The sequence below is a fragment of the Aethalodelphis obliquidens genome, unplaced genomic scaffold (genome assembly GCF_003676395.1).
Source record: "Aethalodelphis obliquidens isolate GAN/ISIS:26980383/991018 unplaced genomic scaffold, ASM367639v1 scaffold117, whole genome shotgun sequence".
In the NCBI taxonomy this organism is placed as follows: domain Eukaryota; kingdom Metazoa; phylum Chordata; class Mammalia; order Artiodactyla; family Delphinidae; genus Aethalodelphis; species Aethalodelphis obliquidens.
The window spans coordinates 904,426-921,842 of NW_020838061.1; positions in this window are offsets into that span (position 1 = coordinate 904,426).

The following is a 17,417-nucleotide window of genomic DNA, read 5'->3' on the forward strand; positions in this document are numbered from 1 at the left end:
AACCTACCTCAATATAAAAAAGGCCATATATGACAAACCCACAACAAACATCATTCTCAATAGTGAAAAACTGAAAGCATTTCCTCTAATATCAGGAACAAGACAAGGATGTCCACTCTGACCACTATTATTCAACATAGTTTTAGAAGTCCAAGCCACGGCAATAAGAGAAGGAAAAGAAATAAAAAGGAAGACAAATTGGAAAAGAAGAAGTAAAGCTGTCACTGTTTGCAGATGACACGATACTATATATAGAAAATCTTAAAAATGCCACCAGAGAACTACTAGAGCTAATCAATGAATTTGGCAAAGTTGCAGGATACAAAATTAATGCAGAGAAATCTCTTGCATTTCTATACACTAATGATAAAAAATCTGAAAGAGAAATTATGGAAACACTCCCATTTACCATTGCAACAAAAAGAATAAAATACCTAGGAATAAACTGACCTAGGGAAACAGAAGAACTATATGCAGAAAACTATAAGACACTGATGAAAGAAATTAAAGATGATACCAGCATATGGAGAGATATACCAAGTTATTGGATTGGAAGAATCAATATTGTGAAAATGACTATACTACACAAAGCAGTCTACAGGTTCAATGCAATCTCTATCTAATTACCAATGGCAACTTTTACAGAACTAGAGCAAATCATCTTAAAATTTGTATGGGAACACAAAAGACCCCGAATAGTCAGAGCAGTCTTGAGGGCAAAAAACGTAGCGAGAGGAATCAGACTCCCTGACTTCAGACTATACTACAAAGCTACAGTAAACAAGACAATATAGAACTGGCACAAAAACAGAAACATAGATCAATGGAACAAGAGAGAAAGACCAAAGATAAACCCACGAACTTATGGTCAACTAATCTAGGACAAAGGAAGCAAAAATATGCAGTGGAGAAAAGACAGTCTCTTCAATAAGTGGTGCTGGGAAAACTGGACAGGTACATGTAAACGAATGAAATTAGAACACTTCCTAACACCATATACAAAAATAAATTCAAAATGGATTAAAGACCTAAACATATGGCCAGACAACAAGAAACTCTTAGAGGAAAACATAGGCAGAACACTCTATGATATAAATCACAGCAGGATCCTTTTTTACTCACCTCCTAGAGAATTGGAAATAAACACAAAAATAAACAAATGGGATCTAATGAAACTTAAAATCTTTTGCACAGCAAAGGAAAGCATAAATAAGACGAAAAGACAACCCTCAGAATGGGAGAAAATATTTGAAAATGAAGCAACTGACAAAGGATTAATCTCTGAAATTTACAAGCAGCTCAATATTAAAAAACAAACAACCCAATCGAAAAATGGGCAGAAGACCTAAACAGACAGTTCTCCAAAGAAGATATACAGATTTCCAACAGATACATTAAAGAATGCTCAGCATCGTTAATCATTAGAGAAATGCAAATCAAAACTACAGTGAGATATCATCTCACACTGGTCAGAATGGCCATCATCAAAATATCTACAAACAATAAATGCTGGATAGGGTGTGGAGAAAATAGAACCCTCTTGCAATGTTGGTGGGAATGTAAGTTCATACAGCCACTATGAATAACAGTATGGGTGTTTCTTAAAAAACTAAAAATAGAACTACCATATAATCCAGCAATCCCACTACTGGGCATATACCCAGAGAAAACCATAATTCAAAAAGGCACATGTGGGCTTCCCTGGTGGTGCAGTGGTTGAGAGTCCACCTGCTGATGCAGGGAATATGGCTTCATGCCCCGGTCCGGGAAGATCCCACATGCCATGGAGCGGCTAGGCCTGTGAGCCAAGGCTGCTGAGCCTGCACGTCCGGAGCCTGTGCTCCACAGTGGGAGAGGCCACAGCAGTGAGAGGCCTGTGTAAAGAAAAAAAAAAAAAAAAAAAAAAAAAAGACACATGAACCCCAATGTTCATTGCAGCACTAATTACAATAGCCAGTCATGGAAGCAACTTAAATACCCATCTACAGATGAATGGACAAAAAGTTGTGGTACATATATGCAATGGAATATTACTGAGCCTTAAAAAGAAATGAAACTGAGTCATTTGTTGAGACATGGATGGATCTGGAGACTGTCATACAGAGTGAAGTAATTCAGAAAGAGGAAAACAAATATCGTATATTAACGCATGTATGTGGATCCTAGAAAAATGGTACAGTTGAACCGGTTTGCAGGGCAGAAGTTGAGACACAGATGTATAGAACAAACGTATGGACACCAAGGGGGGAAAACTGTGGTGGGGTAGGGATGGTGGTGTGCTGAATTGGGCGATTGGGATTGACATGTATACACTGATGTGTATAAAATTGATGACTAATAAGTACCTGCAGTATAAACAAACAAAGAAATAAAAAAACAACTAATACTAAACTTTCTTTGGGTTATTTGTATGGAAACATGTTAATATATATGTTTCAGACATTACATGAGATTTCTAAAAATCTTATATGTTCTGGTATAATGTTATAAGTCATAATTCTAGTTATTACTTTAAAATGTATATCTCAGAAATAACTAAATTTCCTTGTCAATTGCATTGTTATGAACTTTCATCAAATCTTTAACCATGGTCATTTTTAAGTCTTTTGTCATTTACAGACAGTTCTGGGTGTACTCTGATGCTTTCACAAAAATGTTTCTATGAAAGGGTTTCAGCTTCAAGGAATTCATGGAAAAGACTCTGACAAGTACAGGTTTCTGGTAACTGACTATCCTGCTGAACTGAATGAATAAGCATTTTCAGAACTCTAATGGAAAACTGATGAATTCATAAAAGTGATAACAAAAGATCAAGATGAAAAAAATTAATTACATGGGACTGAGTGAACTGATGAGGATGATTATAATTTTTGTGACTTTCTGTCTGAATAAAAAAAAATCCCACAGGGACTCAGAGGCAAAAAAATATACAAATCAATTTTCACTGCAAAGTAAAGGAGCTGTTACAGTGGAGGATTACTGCACTGATTATCAATATTATGACATAGTATGAGTGTGTTTTGTGTTTGGTAATTTCAATCATGGTTGCTTTTGTTGTGGTCATCCATTTACAATGCTTGGTGTCAGTTTATTTATCTCTTGTGAAAATAAAATACAGTGTGTAAAAAAAAAGAACAAAAAGAGATGAAATAATCTTATCTGAAACAGAAGGTGCTGGAGACAAAATTTACAGGAATGCAAATGATAATTTTGACAAATTCCTGGATGCTGAGCAATATATAAAAAATAATAATACATCAGAGTAAAGCAGGATTCATTCCAGGGATTCAAGGCTGGTTCAATACTCATAAATCAACTGATGTAATTCATAATGAAAACAGCCAAATAAGAAAAAACATATTGTCATATAAATATATGCAGAAAAAGCATTCAACAAAATGTTATGCTTACTCATGAGAAAAACTCTCAACAATCTAGTAGCAGGCAGGAACTTCTTTTTTTTTTTTTTTTTTTTTTTTGCGGTACGCGGGCCTCTCACTGTTGTGGCCTCTCCCGTTGCGGAGCACAGGCTCCGGACGCACAGGCTCAGCGGCCATGGCTCACGGGCCCAGGCGCTCCGCGGCATGTGGGATCTTCCCGGACCGGGGCACGAACCCGTGTCCTCCGCATCAGCAGGCGGACTCTCAACCGCTGTGCCACCAGGAAAGCCCCAGGAACTTCTTTAACCTAATAAACCTTATAAACAGTAAACCTACAGCTAACATCATACAGAATAATAAGAAATTAAAGGCTATCTTTTTAAGATCAGGAACAAGGAAAGAATATCCTCTCTCATTATTCTTATTTAACATAACAGGAAGTCTTAAACTATTCAGTTAGGCATGAAAAGCAAATGAAATGCATACAGATTTGAAAGAAAGAAATTAATCTAACCCTATTTGTAGATGACATGATTGTCAATGCAGAAAATGCCAAAGAATGTACAAAAAGGAAAACTTAAAACAATGAAATCAAAGCTGGTTCTTTGAACAGATAAACAAAATTGATAAATTTTATCCAGACTCATCAAGAAAAAAAGGAGAGGGCTCAAATCAATAAAATTAGATATGAAAAAGCAGAAGTTACAACTGATACCACAGAAATGCAAAGGATGATAAGAGATTACCTTAAGCAACTATATGCCCAAAAAATGGACAACATAGACGAAATGGACAAATTCTAATAAAGATACAATCTCCCAAGACTGGACAAGGAAGAAATAGAAAATATGAGCACACCAATCACAGATACTAAAAAGAAAACTGTGGAGATAGCCTCATCCACCAGAGGGAAGACAGCAGAAGTAAGAAGAACTACAATTCTGCAGCCTGTGGAAGGAAAACCACATTCACATAAAGATAGACAAAGTGAAAAGGCAAAGGACTATGTACCAGATGAAGGAAAAAGATAAGACTGCAGACAAACAACTAAATCAAGTGGAGATAGACAACCTTCCAGAAATTCAAAATAATGATAGTGAAGATGATCCAGGACCTCGGAAAAACAATGGAAGTAAAGATCGCGAAGATGCACAAAACATTTAACGAAGACCTAGAAGAATTAAAGAGCAAACACCTAGAAGAATTAAAAAACAAACAAAAAGACACAATACAATAACTGAAATGAAAAATACAGTAGAAGGAAACAATAGCAGAATAACTGAGGCAGAAGAACAGATAAGTGACCTGGAAGACAGAATGGTGGAATTCTCTGCTGTGAAACGGAATAAAGAAAAAAGAATGAAAAGAAAGGAAGACAGCCTAAGAGACCTCTGGGTAAACATCAACTACAACAACATTTGCATTATAGGGGTCTCAGAAGGAGAAGAGAGAGAGAAAGGACCCAAGAAATATTTGAAGAGATTATAGTCGAAAACTTACCTAACATGAGAAAGGAAAGAGCCACCCAAGTCCAGGACGCATAGAGAGTCCAAGGTAGGATAAACACAAGGAGAAACATGCTGAGACACATAGCAATCAAATTGACAAACATTAACAACAAAGAAAAATTTTTGAAAGCAACAAGAGAAAAATGACATCATAAAGGGGAACTCCCATAAGGATAACAGGTGACTTCTGAGCAGAAACTCTACAAACCAGAAGGGAGTGGCACAATATATTTAAAGTGATGAAAGGGAAGAAACTACAACCAAGATAACTCTATCCAGCAAGGATCTCATTCAGATTCGATGGAGAAATAAAAAATTTCACAGACAAGCAAAAGCTAAGATAATTCAGCACCACCAGACCAGCTCTACAACAAATGCAAAAGGAAATTCTCTAAGTGGGAAACACAAGAGAAGAAAAGGACGTACAGAAACAAACACATAACAATTAAGAAAATGGTAATAGGAACATACATATAGATAATTGCCATAAATCTCAATGGATTAAATGCACCAACCAAAAGACACAGGCTCACTGAACTGATACAAAAAAAAAAGATCCATATATATGCTGTCTACAAGAGACCCACTTCAGGCCTGGGGAAACACACAGACTGAAAGTGAGGGGATGGAAAAAGATATTCCATGCAAATTGAAATTAAAAGAAAGCTGGAGTGGCAATACTCATATCAGATAAAATAGACTTTAAAATGAAGAATGTTAGAAGAGACAAGGAAGGACACTACATAATGATCAAGGGATCAATCCAAGAAGAAGATATAACAATTATAAATATACATGCACACAACATAGGAGCATTTCAATACATAAGGCAACTGCTAACAGCTATAATAGAGGAAATGGACAGTAACACCATAATAGTGTGGGACTTTAACACCTCACTTACACCAAGGGACAGATGATCCAGAAAGAAAGTTAATAAGGAAACAGAAGATTTATTTATTTTATTAACTTCTTTATTGGGGTATAATTGCTTTACAATGGTGTGTTAGTTTCTGTTTAAAACAAAGTGAATCAGTTATAAATATACATATGTTCCCATATATCTTCCCTCTTGTGTCTCCCTCCCTCCCTCCCACCCTCCCTATCCCACCCCTCTAGGTGGTCACAAAGCACCAAGCTGATCTCCCTGAGCTTTGCGGCTGTTTCCCACTAGCTATCTATTTTAGGTTTGGTAGTGTGTATATGTCCATGCTACTCTCTCACTTTGTCACAGCTTACCCTTCCCCCTCCCCATATCTTCAAGTCCATTCTTTAGTAGGTCTGTGTCTTTATTCCCCTCTTATCCCTAAGTTCTTCATTAACATTGTTTTTTCTAAAATTCCATATATATGTGTTAGCATACGGTATTTGTTTTGCTCTTTCTGACTTACTTCACTCTGTATGACAGAGTCTAGGTCCTTCCACCTCACTGCAAATAACTCAACTTCATTTCATTTTATGGCTGAGTAATATTCCATTCTATATATGTGCCACGCCTTCTTTATCCATTCATCCAATGATGGACACTTAGGTTGCTTCCATCTCCTGGCTATTGGAAATAGAGCTGCAATGAACATTTTGGTACATGACTCTTTTTTAATTATGGTTTTCTCAGGGTATATGCCCAGTAGTGGGATTCCTGGGTTATATGGCAGTCTTATTTGCAGGTTTTAAAAGAACCTCCATACTGTTCTCCATAGTGGCTATATCAATTTACATTCTCACCAGCAGTGCAAGAGTGTTCCATTTTTTTCCACACCCTCTCCAGCATTTATTGTTTCTAGATTTTTTGATGATGGCCACTCGGACTGGTGTGAGATGATATCTCATTGTAGATTTGATTTGCATTTCTCTAATGATTAATGATATTGAGCATCCTTTCATGTGTTTGTTGGCAATCTGTTTATCTTCTTTGGAGAAATGGCTATCTAGTTCTTCAGCCCATTTTTGGATTGGGTTATTTGTTTTTTTGTTTTTGAGCTGAATGAGCTGCTTGTAAATTTTGGAGATTAATCCTTTGTCAGTTGCTTTATTTGCAAATATTTTCTCCCATTCTGAGGGTTTTCTTTTAGTCTTGTTTATGGTTTCCTTTGCTGTGCAAAAGCTTCTAAGTTTCATTAGGTCCCATTTGTTTATTTTTGTTTTCATTTCCATTTCTCTAGGAGGTGGGTCAAAAAGGATCTTGCTGTGATTTATGTCATAGAGTGTTCTGCCTATGTTTTCCTCTAAAGGTTTGATAGTGTCTGGCCTTACATTTAGGTCTTTAATTCATTTTGAGTTTATTTTTGTGTATGGTGTTAGGGAGTGTTCTAATCTCATACTTTTACATGTACCTGTCCAGTTTTCCCAGCACCACTTATTGAAGAGTCTGTCTTTCCTCCACTGTATATTCTTGCCTCCTTTATCAAAGATAAGGTGACCATATGTGCTTGGGTTTATCTCTGTGCTTCCTATCCTGTTCCATTGATCTATATTTCTGTTTTTGTGCTAGTACCATACTGTCTTGATTACTGTAACTTTGTAGTATAATCTGAAGTCAGGGAAACTGATTCATCCAGCTCCATTTTTCATTCTCAAGATTGCTTTGGCTATTCGGGATCTTTTGTGCTTCCACACAAATTGTGAAAATTTTTGTTCTACTTCTTGGAAAAATGCCAGTGGTAGATTGCTAGGGATTGCATTGAATCTGTAGATTGCTTTGGGTAGCAGAGTCATTTTCACAATGTTGATTCTTCCAAATCAAGAACATGGTATATCTCTCCATCTATTTGTATCATCATTAATTTATTTCACCAGTGTCATAATTTCCTGCATACAGGTCTTTTGTCTACTTAGGTAGGTTTATTCCTCAATATTTTATTATTTTTGTTGCAATGGTAAAGGGGAGTGTTTTCTTAATTTCACTTTCAGATTTTTCATCATTAGTGTATAGGAATGCCAGAGATTTCTGTGCATTAATTTTGTATCCTGCTACTTTACCAAATTCATTGATTAGCTCTAGTAGTTTTCTGGTAGCATCTTTAGGATTCTCTACGTATAATATCATGTCATCTGCAAACAGTGACAGCTTTAATTCTTCTTTTCCAATTTGAATTCCTTTTATTTCTTTTTCTTCTCTGATTGCTGTGGCTAAAACTTCCAATACTATGTTGAAAAAGAGTGGTGAGAGTGGGCAACCTCGACTTGTTCCTGATCTTAGTGGAAATGCTTTCAGTTTTTCACCATTGAGGATGAAGTTGGCTGTGGGTTTGTCATATATAGTCTTTATTATGTTGAGGAAGTTTCCCGCTATGCCTACTTTCTGCAGGGTTTTTACCATAAATGGGTGTTGAATTTTTTTGAAAGCTTTCTCTGTATCTATTGAGATGATCATATGGTTTTTCTCCTTCAATTTGTTAATATGGTGTATTACATTGATGGAATTCCATATGTTGAAGAATCCTTGCATTCCTGGAATAAACCCCACTTGATCATGGTATATGATCCTTTTAATGTGCTGTTGGATTCTGTTTGCTAGTATTTCGTTGAGGATTTTTGCATCTATGTTCGTCTGTGTTATTGGCCTGTAGTTTTCTTTCTTTATAACATCTTTGTCTAGTTTTGATTTCAGGGTGTTGGTCGCCTCGTATAGTGAGTTTGGGAGTGTTCCTCCCTCTGCTATATTTTGGTAGAGTTTGAGAAGGATAGGTGTTAGCTCTTCTCTAAATGTTTGATAGAATTTGACTGTGAAGCCATCTGGTCATGGGCTTTTGTTTGTAGGAAGAATTTAAATCACAGATTCAATTTCACTGCTTGTGATTGATGTATTCATATTTTCTATTTCTTCCTGGTTCAGTTTGGCAGGTTGTGCATTTCTAAGAATTTGTGCATTTCTTCCATTTTGTCCATTTTATAGGAATATAGTTGCTTGTAGTAATCTCTCACGATCTTTTGTATTTCTGCAGTGTCAGTTGTTACTTCTCCTTTTTCATTTCTAATTCTAATGATTTGAGTATTCTCCCTTTTTTTCTTGATGAGTCTGGCTAATGGTTTATCAATTTTGTTTATCTTCTCAAAGAACCAGCTTTTAGTTTTATTGATCTTTGCTATCATTTCCTTAATTCCTTTTTCATTTATTTCTGATCTGATTTTTATGATTTCTTTCCTTCTGCTAAATTTGGGGGTTTTTGTTCTTCTTTCTCTAATTGCTTTAGGTGCAAGGTTATGTTGGTTATTTGAGATGTTTCCTTTTTCTTAAGGTAGGATTGTATTGCTATATAATTCCCTCTTAGAACTTCTTTTGCTACATCTCATAGGTTTTGGGTCGTTGTGTATCCATTATCATTTGTTTGTAGGTATTTTTTAATATCCTATTGATTTCTTCAGTCATCACTTCGTTATTAAGTAGTGTATTGTTTAGCCTCTATGTGTTTATATTTTATACAGATGTTTTCCTGTAATTGATATCTAGTCTCATAGAGTTGTGGTCGGAAAAGATACTTGATACAATTTCAATGTTATGAAATTTGCCAGTCTTGATTTGTGACCCAAGATATGATCTATCCTTGAGGATGTTCAATGAGCACTTAAGAAGAATGTGTATTCTGTTTGTTTTTGGATGGAATGTCCTATAAGTATCAGTTAAGTCCATCTTTTTTACTGTATCATTGAAAAGTTGTGTTTCCTTATTTATTTTCATTTTGGATGATCTGTCCATTTGTGAAAGTGGGGTGTTAAAGTCCCCTACTATGAATGTGTTACTGTCGATTTCCTCTTTTATGGCTTTTTGTATTTTCCTTATGTATTGAGGTGCTCCTATTTTGGGTGCATAAATACTTACAATTGTTATATCTTCTTCTTGGATTGATCCCTTGATCATTATTTAGTGTCCTTCTTTGTCTCTTCTAATAGTCTTTATTTTAGGCCTATTTTTTCTGATGTGAGAATTGCTACTCCAGCTTTCTTTTGACTTCCATTTGCATGGAATATCTTTTTCCATCCCCTCACTTTCAGTCTCTATGTGTCCCTAGGTCTGAAGTGGTTCTCTTTTAGACAGCATATATATGGGTCTTGTTTTTGGATCCATTCATCCAGTCTGTGTCTTTTGGAGGGAGCATTTAATGCATTTACATTTAACGTAATTATCAATTTGTATGTTACTCTTCCCATTTTTAAAATTGTTTTCGGTTTGTTATTGCAGGTCTTTCCCTCTCTTGTGTTTCTTGCCTAGAGAAGTTCCTTTAGCATTTGTTGTAAAGCTGGTTTGGTGACGTTGAACCCTCTCAGCTTTTTCTTGTCTGTAATGTTTATAATTTCTCCATCAGATCTTAATGATATCCTTGCTGGGTAGAGTAAGTTTGGTTGTAGGTTTTCTAATTCATCACTTTAAATATGTCCTGTCAGTCCCTTCCGGCTTGCAGAGTTTCTGCTGAAAGATCAGCTGTTAAACTTATGGGGATTCCCTTGTACATTATTTGTTGCTTTTCTGTTGCTGCTTTTAATATTTTTCTTTGTATTTATTTTTTGATTGTTTGATTAAAATGTGTCTTGGCGTGTTTCTCCTTGGATTTATTCTGTATGGGACTCTCTTCTCTTCCTGGACTTGATTGTCTATTTCCTTTCCCATATTAGGGAAGTTTTCAACTATAATCTCTTCAAATATTTTCTAAGTCCCTTTCTTTTTCTCTTCTTCTCCTGGGATCCCTATAATTCGAATATTGCTGCATTTAGTGTTGTCCCAGATGTCTCTGAGACTGTCCTCACTGCTTTTCCTTCTTTTTTATTTATTCTGCTCTGCAGTAGTTATTTCCACTCTTTTATCTTCCAGGTCACACATCCGTTCTTCTGCCTCAGTTATTCTGCTATTGATCCATTCTTGAGTATTTTCAATTTCATTTATTGTTTTGTTCATCATTGCCTGTTTTCTCTTTAGATCTTCTAGGTCCTTGTTAAATGTTTCTTGCATTTTCTCTGTTCTATTTCCAAGACTTTGGATCATATTTACTATCATTAGTCTGAATCCTTTTTCAGGTAGACTGCCTATTTCCTCTTCATTTGTTAGGTCTGGTGTGTTTTTTACCTTGCTCCTTCATCTGCTTTGTGTTTTTCTGTCTTCTAATTTTGCTTTTCTTACCGTGTTTGGGGTCTCCTTTTTGCAGGCTGCAGGTTCATAGTTCCCATTGTTTTGGTGTCTGTTCCCGGTGTCTAACGTTGTTTCAATGGGTTGTGTAGTCTTCCTCGTTGATGGGACTAGTGCCTGTGTTCTGGTGGATTAGGTTGGATCTTGTCTTTCTGGTGGACATGTCCACGTCTTGTGGTGTGTTTTGGGGTGTCTGTGCCCTTATTATGATTATAGGCAGCCTCTCTGCTAATGGGTGGGGTTGTGTTCCTGTCTTGCTAGTTGTTTGGTATAGGGTTTCCAGCACTGTAGCTTGCTGGTCGTTGAATGAAGCTAGGTGTTGGTGTTGAGCTTGAGATCTTTGCGAGATTTTTGCCATTTGATATTACGTGGAGCTGGGAAGTCTCTTGTGGACCAGTGTGCTTAAGTTGTGTCTCCCACCTCAGAAGTACAGCACTGACTCCTGGCTGGAACACATGGCTCAGAATAAAAGTGAGAAAAAATAGAAAGAAAGAGTTTAAAATAAAATAAAGTAAGATAAAATAAAAGAACATTATTAAAATAAAAAATAATTATTAAGAAAAAAAAACTTTAAAGTAAAATAAAAATCGTATGGACAGAACCTAGGACAAATGGTGAAAGCAAAGCTATACAGACAAGATCTCACACAGAAGCATACACATACACACTCACAAAAAGAGGAAAAGGGAAAAAATAATATATCTTGCTCTCAAAGTGCTCCTCCTCAATTTGGGTGATTTGGCGTCTATTCAGGTATTCCACAGTTGCAGTGTACGTCAAGTTGATTGTGGAGGTTTAATTTGCTGCTCCTGAGGCTGCTGGGAGAGATTTCCCTTTCTCTTCTTTGTTCACACAGTTCCTGGTGTCCAACTTTGGAATTGGCCCCACCTCTTCATGTAGGTCACCTGCGGGCGTCTGTTCTTCACTCAGACAGGACGGGGTTAAAGGAGCTGCTGGTTCGGTGGCTCTGGCTCACTCACGCCGGGGTTAGGGAGGGGTACGGAGTGCGGCACGAGCCTGTGGCACCAGAGGTCAGCATGACATTGCACCCGCCTGAGGCACGCCATGCATTCTCCCGGAGAATTTGTCCCTGGATCACGGGACCCTGGCAGTGGTGGGCTGCACAGTTTCCAGGGTTCAGAGGTGAGGATATTGACCTGTGCTCACTCACAGACTTCTTGGTGGCGGCAGCAGCAGCCTTATGGTCCCAGGCCCATCTCTGGTGTCTGCACAGTTAGCCGCGGCTCGCACCCATCTCTGGATCTCCTTTTAGCAGCGTTTTTAATCCCTTCTCCTCCTGCACCAGGAAACAAAGAGGGATGAAAATGTCTCTTGCCTCTTCAGCAACTCCAGACTTCTCCTGGACTCCCTCCCAGCTGGCCATGGTGCACTAAGCCCTTCAGGCTGTGTTCACGCCACCAACCCCAGTCCTCTCCCTGGGATCTAAGCTCCAAAGCCTGAGACTCAACTGCCAGCCCCCGCCCACCCCAGCAGGTGAGCAGACAAGCGTGTGGGACCGGTGAGTGCTGTTCCACACCAATCCTCTGGGCGGGAATCTCTCCGCTTTGCCCTTGGCATCCCTGTTGCTGCACTGTCCTCCGCAGCTCCGAAGTTTTCCCCCTCCGCCACCCTCAGTCTCCACCTGCAAAGGGGCTTCCTAGTGTGTGGAATCCTTTCCTCCTTCTCAGCTCCCTCCCAGTGGTGCATATCCCAACCCTATTCTTTTGTCTCTTTTTTTTTTCTTTTTTCTTTTGCCCTACCCAGGTACGTGAGCAGTTTCTTGCCTTTTGGGAGGTCTGAGGTCTGCTGTCAGTGTTCAGTGGGTGTTCTATAGGAGCAGTTCCACGTGTAGATGTATTTCTGATGTATCTGTGTGGAGGAAGGTGATCTCTGCATCTTACTCTTCTGCCATCTTCCTCCATGAAACAGAAGATTTAAATGGCACGATAGACCAGATAGATTTAATTGATATTTATGAGACATTCCATCCAAAAACTGTAGATTACACTTTCTTCTCAAGTGCACATGGAACATTCTCCAGGATAGATCACATCTTGGGTCACAAATCAAGCCTTGGTAAATTTAAGAAAATTGAAATAATATCAAGCATCTTTTCCGACCACAATGCTATGAGATTAGAAATAATTACAGGGACAAAAACGTAAAAAAACCAAACACATGGAGGCTAAAAAATACGTTACTATAAAACAAACAGATCACTGAAGAAATCAAAGAGGAAATCAATACATACCTAGAGACAAATGACAACAAAAACACAATGATCCAAAACCTATGGGATGCAGCAAAAACAGTTCTAAGAGGGAAGTTTATAGCAATAAAACCTACCTCAAAAAACAAGAAAAATACCAAATAAAAAATCTAACCTACAGCTAAAGGGACTAGAGAAGCAAGAACAAACAAAACCCAGAGTTAATAGATGGAAAGAAATAATAAAGATCAGAGGAGAAATAAATGAATTAGAAAAAATAAAACAATAACAAAAACCAATAAAACTAACAGCTTGTTCTTTGAGAAGACAAACAAAAATTGATAAAACTTTAGCCAGACTCATCAAAAAAAAGAAGAGGGAGAGGACTCAAATCAATAAAATTAGAAACGAAAAAGGAGAAGTTACAACGGATAGCACAGAAATACAAAGCATCTTAAGAAACTACTACAAGCAACTTTATGCCAATGAAATGGACAACCTGGAAGAAATGGACAAATTCTTAGAAAGGTATAACCTTCCAAGACTGAAACAGGAAAAAATAGAAAATATCAACAGACAAATCACAGGTAATAAAATTGAAACTGATTTAAGACCTTCCAACAAATAAATGCTCAGGACCAGATGGCTTCACAGGTGAATTCTATCAAACAGCTAACAATTATCCTTCTCAAACTCTTCCAAAACTTGCAGAGGCAGGAACACTCCCAAACTAATTCTATGAGGTCACCATCACCCTGATACCAAAACCAGACAAAGATACTATGAAAAAAGAAAATTACTGACCAATATCACTGATGAATATAGATGCAAATATCCTCAACAAAATACTAGCAAACAGAATCCAACCACACATTAAAAGGATCATACACTGTGATCAAGTGAGATTTATCCTAGGGATGCAAGGATTCTTCAGTGTATGTAAATCACACAATTGGATACACCATATTAACAAACTGAAAAATAAAAAACATATGATCATCTCAGTAGACACAGAAAAACTTTTGACAAAATTCAACATCTGTTTATGATAAAAAATCTCCAGAAAGTGGGCATAGAGGGAACCAACTTCAACATAATGAAGGCCATATATGACAAACCCACAGCAAACATCATTCTAAATGTTGAAAGACTGAAAGCATTTCCTCTAATATCAGGAACAAGACAAGGATGTACACTCTCATCATTATCAATTAACATAGTGTTGAAAGTCCTAGCAATGGCAATCAGAGAAGAAAGAAATAAAAGGAATACAAATTGGTAAAGAAGAAGTACACTGTCACTGTTTGCAGATGACATGATACTATACATAGAGAATCCTAAAGATGCCACCAGAAAACTACTAGAGCTAATCAATGAATTTGGTAATGTTGCAGGATACAAAATTAATGCACAGAAATCTCTTGCATTCTTATACACTAACAACGAAAGTTCAGGAAGATAAATTAAGGAAACAATCCCTTTCACCACTGAAACAAAAAGAATAAAATACCTAGGAATAAATCTACCTAAGGAGGTAAAAGGCGTGTACTCAGAGAACTATAAGACATTGATGAAAGTAATCAAAAATGACACAAATAGATGGGGAGATATATCATGTTCTTGAATTGGAAGAACCAATATTGTGAAAATGACTATACTACCCAAAGCAATCTATAGATTCAATGCAATCCCTATCAAATTACCAGTGGCATATTGTACAGAACCAGAACAAAAAATCTTAAAATATGTATGAAGGTACAAAAGACTCCAAATAGCCAAAGCAGTATTGAGGGCAAAAAACCGGAGCTGGAGGAATCATACTCTCTGACTTAAGACTATACTACAAAGCTACAGTAATCAAGACAATATGGTACTGGCACAATAACAGATATACAGATCATTGGAACAGGAGAGAAAGCCCAGAGATAAACCCACACACCTATGGTCAATGAATCTATAACAAAAGAGGCAAGGATATACAATGGAGTAAAGACAGTCTCTTCAATAAGTGGTGCTGGGAAACTGGACAGCTACATGCAGAAGAATGAAATTAGAACACTCTCTAACACCATACACAAAAATAAACTCAAAATGGATTAGAGACCTAAATGTAACACCGGACACTATAAGATTCTAAGAGGAAAACATAGGTAGAACACTCTTTAACATAACTCACCTGAAGATTTTTTTGATCCACCTCTTGAAATAATGGAAATTAAAACAAAAATAAACAAATTGGAACTAATGAAACTTAAAAGCTTTTTTCACAGCAAAGGAAATTACAAACAAGACAAAAGGACAACCCTCAGAATGGGAGAAAATATTTGTAAATGAATCAATGAAAAAACATTAATCTCCAAAATATATAAACAGCTCATGCAGCTCAATATTAAAAAAAAACAAACATCCCAATCAAAAAATGAGCAGAAGACCTAAATATACATTTCTCCATAGAAAACATACTGATGGCCAATAATCGCATGAAAAAATGCTCAACATCACTAGTTATTAGAGAAATGCAAACCAAAACTACAATGAGGTATCACCTCACACCAGTGAGAAGGGGCATCATCAGAAAATCTATAAACAACAAATGCTGGAGAGGGTGTGGAGAAAAGGGAATCCTCTTGCAATGTTGGTGGGAATGTAAATTGATACAGCCACTATGGAGAACAGTTTGGAGTTTCCTTAAAAAACAACAGAAAAAATAGAAATACCCTATGACCCAGCAATCCCTCTACTGAGCATATACCCAGAGAAAACCATAATTCAAAAAGACACATGCACTCCAATGTTCATTGCAGCACAATTTGCAATAGCCAGGTTATGGAAGCAATCTAAACTCCCATCCACAGATGAAGAGATAAAGATGATGTGGTCCATATATACAATGGAATATTACTCAGCCCTAAAACAGAACGAAATTGGGTCATTTGTAGGGACGTGGTTGGATCTAGAGACTGTCATACAGAGTGAAGTAAGTAAGAAAGAGAAAAACAAATATCGTATATTAGTGCATATATGTGGAACCTAGAAAGAGATGGACTGGTTTGCAGGTCAGAAATAGAGACACAGATGTAGAGAACAAACATATGGACACCGGGGTTGGAAAGTGCCAGAGGGTGTGATTGTGGTGGGATGAATTGGGAGATTGGGATTGACATATATACACTTATATGTTTAAAATAGATAACTAATAAGAACTTGCCATATAAAAAATAACTGAAATAAAATTTAAAAATTCAAAAAAGAAAGAAAAAAAAAGAAACAGAAGAAGAAATCATGGTTAAAAAACTCCCAAAAAACGAAAGTCTAAGACCAGGTGGCTTTACAAGCGAATTCTATCAAACATTTAGAGAAGAGTTAATACCTATACTTCTGAAACTGTTTCAAAAAATTGCAGAGGAAGGAACACTCCCAAACTCATTTTATGAGGTCATCATCACCCAGATACCAAAACCAGATGAAGATACCACAAAGAAAGAAGATTACAGGCCAATGTCACTGATGAACATAGACACAAAGATCCTCAACAAAATACTAGCAAACCAAATCCAACAGTACGTTAAAAGGATCATACACCACTATCAAGTGAGATTTGTTCCAAGGATGCAGGATTGTTCAACATCCAGAAATCTATCAGTGTGATATACCACATTAACAAACTGAAGAATAAAAACCATATGAACATCTCAATAGATGTAGACAAGTCTTTTGACAAAATTCAACACCAATTTATGATGAAAACTCTCCAGAAAGTGGGCATAGAGGGAACAAACCTCAACATAATGAAGGCCATATATGATAAACCTACAGGCAACAGCATACTCAATGGTGAAAAGCTGAAAACATTTTCTCTAAGATCAGGAACAAGAAAAGGATGTCCATTCTTGCCACTTTTATTCAACATAGTTTTGGAAGTCCTAGACATGGAAATCTTAGGAGAAAAAGAAATAAAAGGAATCCAAATTCGAAAAGAAAAGGTAAAACTGTGACTGTTTGCATATGACATGACAGTATACATAGAAAATCCTAAATATGCTACCAGAAAACTACTAGAACTCATCAATCAATTTGGTAAAGTTGCAGGATACAAAATTAATACACAGAAATCTGTTTCATTTCCATACACTAACAACGAAAGATCAGAAAGAGAAATTAAAGAAACAATCCCATCTACAATCACATCAAAAAGAATAAAA